This window comes from Dipodomys spectabilis, unplaced genomic scaffold (assembly GCF_019054845.1).
Source record: "Dipodomys spectabilis isolate Male_0828 unplaced genomic scaffold, ASM1905484v1 ptg000303l, whole genome shotgun sequence".
Lineage (NCBI taxonomy): Eukaryota > Metazoa > Chordata > Mammalia > Rodentia > Heteromyidae > Dipodomys > Dipodomys spectabilis.
In genome coordinates, this window is record NW_024870980.1 from 48439 (window position 1) to 56519 (window position 8081).

Sequence of the window (8081 nt, forward strand, 5' to 3'; positions counted from 1 at the left end):
TGAATTACTAGATTTTAACCTGTGAAAGGAGAACATTATCTTTATTTTGTTTTTTGGAAACTGTTTAATGATTGGTTTACAAAAAATAATCAATATAATTTTGAAAATTCACAGATGTGAATTATCAGATGATCATTATCCTCAAAGCTGTCTTTAGAGGCAAAAAGATTGTATTCCTTTTCTAATGAATTAATGGAGTAATCTTACTTTGGAATGGAAAGACATCCATGACACTTGTTCCAAAACAAGAAAGATACTGGAGAAAAAAAGAGGAAGTAGACCCAAGGCTGATGAAATGAGCATATTTCCTGTTTGGACTTAAAAAGGATTTTTGTACAAACAATAAGAATTTCATCTTAATATTATAATTACAAAATCTAGGTGCTACAGGACATCTTTTAAATATAATATTTAATGCTGTTGGATTACTTGAAGAAAAAGTTTCACAGAAAACCTTAAATTCCAGAAAAACTGCAATGCTCCAATAAACATTAAGAAGAAATATAATATAAATATCCAGACGGGTTGTGGGAAAATGGTGAGGTTCTCATAGGCAACCCACTAAGTATCTCTGACCAAAAGAAGATCTAGTGCCACAGCCACCGATTACCTCAAGAGATCCACTCCAATCAAACTTTAAATACCTAAAGTCTTTTTCTACTACAAAAGGACTATGCTAGCAGGCAAACAAGAAAAGGCAAAAGAGAAAAAGTGAATGGGACTCCTGTGGAGCACCTGTACCACATAGGTCTATGCAATGCTGCACTAGGACTTTCTGCAGAGTTTTAGCAGAGGAGCACCCAAAAGCTGAAGAAAGTGCTCAATACTATAACTATGAAAAGTTAGAAGGGAATCTGGTGAAGATCTCTGAGTTGGTGAATGCCTCTCCCATTCCCCCCCGCCCAGCCCATGGGGAAGGAGCAAACTTAGTATTACCACCACCATTACAATGGCCAGAAATTGGCACCACCGGGTAAGCCCCCAAAATCAGCCCATACCTGCAGCACTGGCAGGATCCCAGAAGGCCCCTATCAACCCTGCACAAGATCTCCAGAAACCACAGCTGCAGCCAATCGCTCTATGCTCTATTGGCCAATTGCCCAGCCGATTGAGCTTTCTGATGGGACTTCTCCCTCCTTGCTGCCCTGAACAGACCCCTGGATCACACACCTGTTGCATGACCAAGCTTCTGCAGGCATCTCTGGTGACACACCTAGCAGCCACAGGCAGAAACCCCTAAGGCTTCCAGCGCCTGCCACCTCCCACCACGTCTGCTACAGACCAGCACGGCTCCCCCCACAATCCACACCAGCCTGCCACTACAACCTCTACCCAGTCCTCCCAGTGCCAGGACTCCTCACACCACCACATAGGAGAGAGACCCTTCAGCATCAGCAAAGCCATCCCCCCACTTTGATCTGCTAACACACAGACCCTCTCCTTTAGAACCTGCCAACTCCATCTTAGCCACCATAGCACAGGCTCTGTGGTCCAGCACACCAACAACTACTGACTTGTGAATAACACACCTGGGTCCATGCCCTGGAGGTGGTAATTCTCTGAGGGATCCCAAAGCCCCCTGACACAAGCCCACTTCCAAAAGGGATGGATTACATCAAAACTGAACACAGACATAAGCTCTGTTCCTAAGGCTCCTGTGGCTACCTGGGAAAGCCTGGGAACCCAACTCCAGGCCTATGATAGCAGTCTACAAACCTGAAACCCCCAAAACTGCCTGCCACCAGGCCTGAGAATGGAACTCTAGGTAGCAGGCACCCTCCCCAATCAAAAAGCCATCTGCTCCCAACCAAGCCACAAGGAAAGTGGACTACAGCAAGGCACACAAGGTTCCATCAGGAATCTGCTCTAAGTATTACAGGGAGAATAAACTCCCCAAAGAACCTGAAAAATCCATTCTTTAGTATTTTCTTCTGGTTTTTGTTCTGCGTTGTTAGTTGTAATGTCTGATCATTTCTTGTTCATTTGTATTTCTATGTGTTACTTATGTGTATTGTGATTTAGAATTTGCTATTCCACTTAAAACTTCTGTTTTTCATTATTATTTGGTATCTGCTTCTACTTTACTATTTGCTAATTTGTAAGTTTTTTCTTCTTTCTTTTCTTCTCACTCCCCCTTAACCTCTCTCTCTCTCTCTACCTTACACTATTACTCCATCAGGACTACCCTGTCTAGTTCTATGCACAAATAAGGCCTCCTTCTATGTGAGTAAACAATAATTACAGGAGTTAACAGAGTAAGCAACTTTTCAATAATATCTGACTGATATTTTTCTAATCTCAGCAAGCCTCCCCAATAATACACTTTCTTATTTTCATCTTGATCTCCAAGCTACTCCCAACATAACCTTTCTTCAAACTCTTTTCAACCTGTTACATTCAGTAACAAGGTATTTATTCTCTTCCTACTACATATACCTCTCCCCTAAGCTGTTCTTACCCCTCTACTATCATTATACCCAAGTTCTCTTCTGAAATTAAATTTATATCTTTCTAATCTTAACCCTTCATTTCTCATTCTAATCCAGCCCATTGATCCTTAATGATTTATATGTGACTCAACTTGGAGTTGGTTCTACATTTGACTACAAAATTGGTTCCATTTGACCACTTTGAGTACAAGGGGCCCATCTTGTTAACTCTAAGGAGCAGACTACTTATTAATCAAACCTAGATTGCCTCAAAAGTTACAACTATATGCAATCTCGACCCCAAAGCCAAAATATCCTCTGCAAGCAAAGAAAAAGAGAGCTAAACAGGAAAACACCTCACCTTACCACTGAAACCCTAAGATCTACCCATCTACATGACATCGGGTTGGCTCCGGTCCTAAAAGACTGTCCTACTCTTGTAGCAGTGTGGTTCTTGTCTCCAAATGGGCAGAACTAACTGCAGAAACACAAGAAAAATAGCCAATAAACAAATCCCACCACCATCTCCACATAAACAAGCTACATAGCAGTCCCAGTATGACATAGAAGATAATGATCAAGATAGATTAAAAGCATGGCTGGTAAACCTGCTGAATGAAAAATTGGAAACCCTTCATGGGGTTATCAGAGAGTGCAAAGAGGCCAACCAGAAGTTAATAGATGACTACATGGCCTCGACAAATAAAAAGGTAGAGGAACTCCAGCAGAGGGAGAAAGAATCTAATGAAAAGATAGGAACCTAGAAAATGGAGTGGAAAGAAAAATCTGATAACCAACTCCAGGAGGTAAGGCAATCTATTCAAGACTTGAAAGAGAACCTTAATAAAGGGCTGGGCACCATTAAGCAGACCAGCAAGAAGGAAAAGGGTTAAACACCAAAGTACAAAGTCTTCAACCTAAAACGGAAGAAGCCGAAGAAAGAATATATGTAGCTGAAGACAGTTTAGACTCCATAGAGAAAGAGCACACCATTTTTCATAACAAAATTAAGCATGACAGATCAATACAGGAAATACAGGAAACGTTCAGAAAGCTTAATTTGAGGATAATAGGAATACAAGAGGGGCTGGAGAGGGAAGCCAATGCATTAGGAAATGCATTCAGCAAAATCCTAGCAGAGAACTTCCCAAATATACAAAAGGACAGGCCCATACACATACAAAAAGCTTTTAGAAACCCAAATAGACCAGAATAGGACATCCCACCTCTACATTACAATCCATACCGCTCAATAGCCACTAAAGAAAGAATTCTTAAAGCTGCCAGGGAGAAGACATCAATCACATATAAAGGTAACCCAATCAGAATTACCTCAGATTTCACAGAAGACACTATAAAAGCAAGAATGTCCTGGAAAGAGGTATGCCATGTCCTAAAGTCAAATAACTACCAACCATGAATAATCTACCCAGCTAACCTCTCATTCACAGCAGAAAGACAAATAAAAACCTTCCACAGCACGTTAAATCTGATGCAATATACCGCTACCAAACCAGCTCTTCAAAAATTCCTCAAAGAGGTTCTACATATAGAAAACCAACTAGAAGAGAATATAGTCAATGAAGTGCTCCACAAACACAGAAATATGTAATCACAAGAACAGCCAAGGCACAGCTTCCCCCCCCAAAAAAAATTGGATAAAATGGTAGGGACAGACAAACACCTCTGTGTCTTAACCCTCAATATTAATGGTCTTAACTCTCCAATTAAGCGACATATATTGTCCAGTTGGATCAGAAAGCAAGATTCTTCTTTCTGCTGTCTTCAAGAGACACACCTTGCCCAAAAAAATGAACATTCTGAAAGTGAAAGGCTGAAATAAAATATATCAAGCAAATGGACCCCATAAACAGGCAGGATTTGCAATCCTAATATCATATAAATAGACTTCAAATTAAAATCAATGAGAACTGATAAAGAAGGTCACTACATACTAATTAAAGGATCTCTTCTTCAGGAGGATATTATGATCCTAAATTTCAACTCACCAAATAATAGAGTACCAAAATTTATCTAAGAAACACTACTTTCAATCCAGTCTCACATAGATTCAAAGACATTAGTTGTTGGGGACTTTAACACACCATTCCTTTCAATAGAGAGATCAATCTGGCATAAACTCAAGAGAGAAACCTCGGATCTTAAAATATGCATAGATCAACTAGACTTAACAGACATTTAACGAATACGTCACCTAGCAGCATTAGATTACACCTTCTGCTCAGCAGCACATGGGACATTCTCCAAATAGATATCATTCTAGGCCATTTAGCAAATCTGTCCAAATTTTAAAACATTGAAATTATGCCCTGTATTCTCTCAGACCACAAGGGAATAAAATTAGTATTCAACATCAAAAGCCCCCAAAGGAAATACTGTAAAACATGAAGGCTGAACAACACACTCTTGGATCATCAGTGGAAGGAAGAGAATAGAAAGTAAACACAACTGTTCATGACATTCAACAAAAATGAACACACAAATTACCAGCTTCTCTGGGACACAGAAAGGCAGTACTCAGAGGCAAGTTTATAGCTCTGAGTTCCTCCATTAACAAATTGGAGAGATCTGAAACTAAAAATTTAATGAGTCACCTAAAGTTCCTTGAAAAAGAACAAGCTAAACCCAAATTCAGTAGATGGGAACAAATAATTAAAATTAAATCCAAATTAAATAAATTACATTTAAAGAAAAACTATAGAAAGAACTGACAAAACAGAGTTGATTCTTCGAAAAAATTAATAGAATTGACAGACCCCTACCAAATCTAATCAGAAAAATGTAGTACACACCCAAATAGACAAACTCAGAGATTAGAATGGAAACATCACTGTAGAAATAGCATAGATTCAGGGGCTGAGAAGGTGGCTCAGTGGTAGAGCGCTTGACTTGCATACTTGAGGCCCTGGGTTAGATTCCTCAGCACCACATAAGCAAAAAGAAAAAAGCCGGAAGTGGCACTGTGGCTCAAGTGGTAGAGAACTAGCCTTGAGCTGAAGAGCTGAGGGACAGCGCCCAGGCCCAGAGTTCAGGCCCCACGACCAGACCCTCTCCCCCCAAAAAAAACAAAAAAAGAAATAACCAAGACTTAGGATATACTAATAGGATACTTCTCAAAACTTTATGCTAGTAAGTTTGAGAATCTTAAAGGTATGGACAAATTTCTAGCAAATATTGACATGCCCAAACTAAACCAAGATGATTTAAACCAACTTAACAGAGCCATATCAAGCATCAAAATAGAAGCAGCAATAAAAGACCTCCAACTTTTCCCAGGTGCCGGTGGCTCACGCCTGTAATCCTAGCTACCAGGAGGCTGAGATCTGAGGATCACAGTTCAAAGCTAGCCTGGGCAGAAAAGTCCGCGAGTCTCCAATAAATCACTAGAAAAAACGGAAGTGGTGCTGTGGCTCAAGTGGTAGAGTGCTCACCTTGATCTGAAGTGTGCAGGGATAGCGCCCAGGCCCAGAGTTTAAGTCCCATGACCGGCAAAAAAAGAAAAAAGACCCCCCACCAAAGAAAAGCCTAGGACTAGATGGATTTACATCTGGATTCTACAAAGCCTTCAAGGCAGAACTCACACCAATACTCCTCCATCTCCTCAATGAAATTAAAAGTAAAACATACCTACCACACTCTTTTTATGAATTCAGCATAATCCTCCTCCTAAAACCAGGGACTCATCAAAGAAAGAGCACTATAGACCCATTTCTTTGATGAATTTTGATGCAAAATTTCTCAATAAAATCTTGGCCAATCAACTTCAACAACTCATCAAAAAAAAATCATACACTGAGATCAAACAGGATTCATTTCAGTGATGCAAAACTGGTTGAACATAAACAAAACTATATAATTCATCTCATCAACAAGAGCAAAAATAAGAAGCACATGATTATTTCAATAGATGTGGAATAAAACTTTCACAAGATCCAACACTTATGATGAAGGCTCTGGATAAACTAGGAATCCATGTTAAATTCCTCAATACAATAAAGGCTGTATATGACAAACCTACAGCCAGCATTATACTTAATGGCAAAAGATAAGACCATTTCCTCTAAATTCCGGGAACATGACAAGAATGTCCACTCCCTTCAGTCCTCTTCAAACTAGTATTAGAATGCCTAGCTAGGGTAATAAGAGAAGACGCTGACATAAAGGGTATCCAAATAGGGGGAAATGAAGTACAACTCTTCCTCTTTGCAGAAGATATGATCTTGCATTTACAGAAACCTATAGATTCAACTCCTAATTACTTGAGCTGATCGGAAACGTTGGCAAAAAAGAAAGTTATAAAATTATCCCTCAGAAATCAATAGCTTTCCTGTATTCCAATAATGAGAAGAGGGCAGGTGAAATTAGGAAAGCAATCCCTTTTACAATAGCCCCACAAAAGAATAAAATACTTAGGAGTTAAGTTAACCAAATGGATGAAGGACCTCTATGACAAAAACTTTAAAAACTTTTAAAAAAAGATTTAAAGGAGAACTAATCAAGTGGAAAAATCTCCCATGCTCCTGGATTGGGAAGATTAACATCGTGAAAATGGCAATACTGCCCAAGGCTACCTACAAATTCATTGCGATACCTATCAATATCCCAACTTCATTCTTCAATGAAATAGAGGAAGCAATCCAAAAATTCATATGGAACAATAAAAAAACCTGAATAGCAAAAACAATCCTTAGTTGAAAGAGCAGCACTGGAGGAATATCAATTCAAAATTTCAAAACTCTATTAAAAAGCCATAGTAATCAAAACAGCTTGGTACTGGCAAAAGAACAGACCCTAGGATGAATTGTTTAGGACTGAAGACCCAGAAATGAGCCCACAGATCTATAGCTACCAAACCTTTGATAAGGGTGCTAAAGAAATTGAATGGGGGCTGAGAAGGTGTCTCAGTGGTAGAGTGCTTGCCTTGCATGCATGAGGCCCTGGGTTCTATTCCTCAGCACCACATAAGCAGAAAAAAAAGCCAGAAGTGGTGTTGTGGTTCAAGTGGTAGAGCTCTAGCCTTGAGCTGAAGAGCTGAGGGACAGCACCCAGGCCCTTAGTTCAGGCCCACAATTGGACTCCCCCCCCAAAAAAAAGAAGTTGAATGGAAAGAAAAAACAGCTTTTTCAGTAAATGGTGTTGGTAAAATTGGTTAAAAACTTGTAGAAAACTAAAGATAGGACCTTATCTAACACCCTGCACCAGAATCAACTCCAAATGGATCAAAGACCTCTAAAGAAAAGCAGAGTCCATGAAAACATGACAGGAAGGAATAGGAGAAACTCTAGGGTTCTTTGGCACAAGCCAAAAGTTTCTTAATACAGACCCAGAAGCACAACAAATCAAAGAAAGGTTAGGCAAATGGTATTGCATGAAACTGCAGAGCTTCTGCAAGGCAAAAGACATGGCTTGCAAGATCAACCGAAAGCCCTCAGACTGGGGGAAAATCTTCACTAGCCAAACAATGGACAAGAGTCTCATGACTAAAATATACTTAGAACTCAAAAAACTAAATCTCCTAAAACAAATCCTCAAACAACTGCCCAATTAACAAATGGGCTAAATACTTAAAGAGAGACTACTCTGAAAAGGAAATAAGAATAGCCAATAGACACATGATGAAATGCTTAGCTC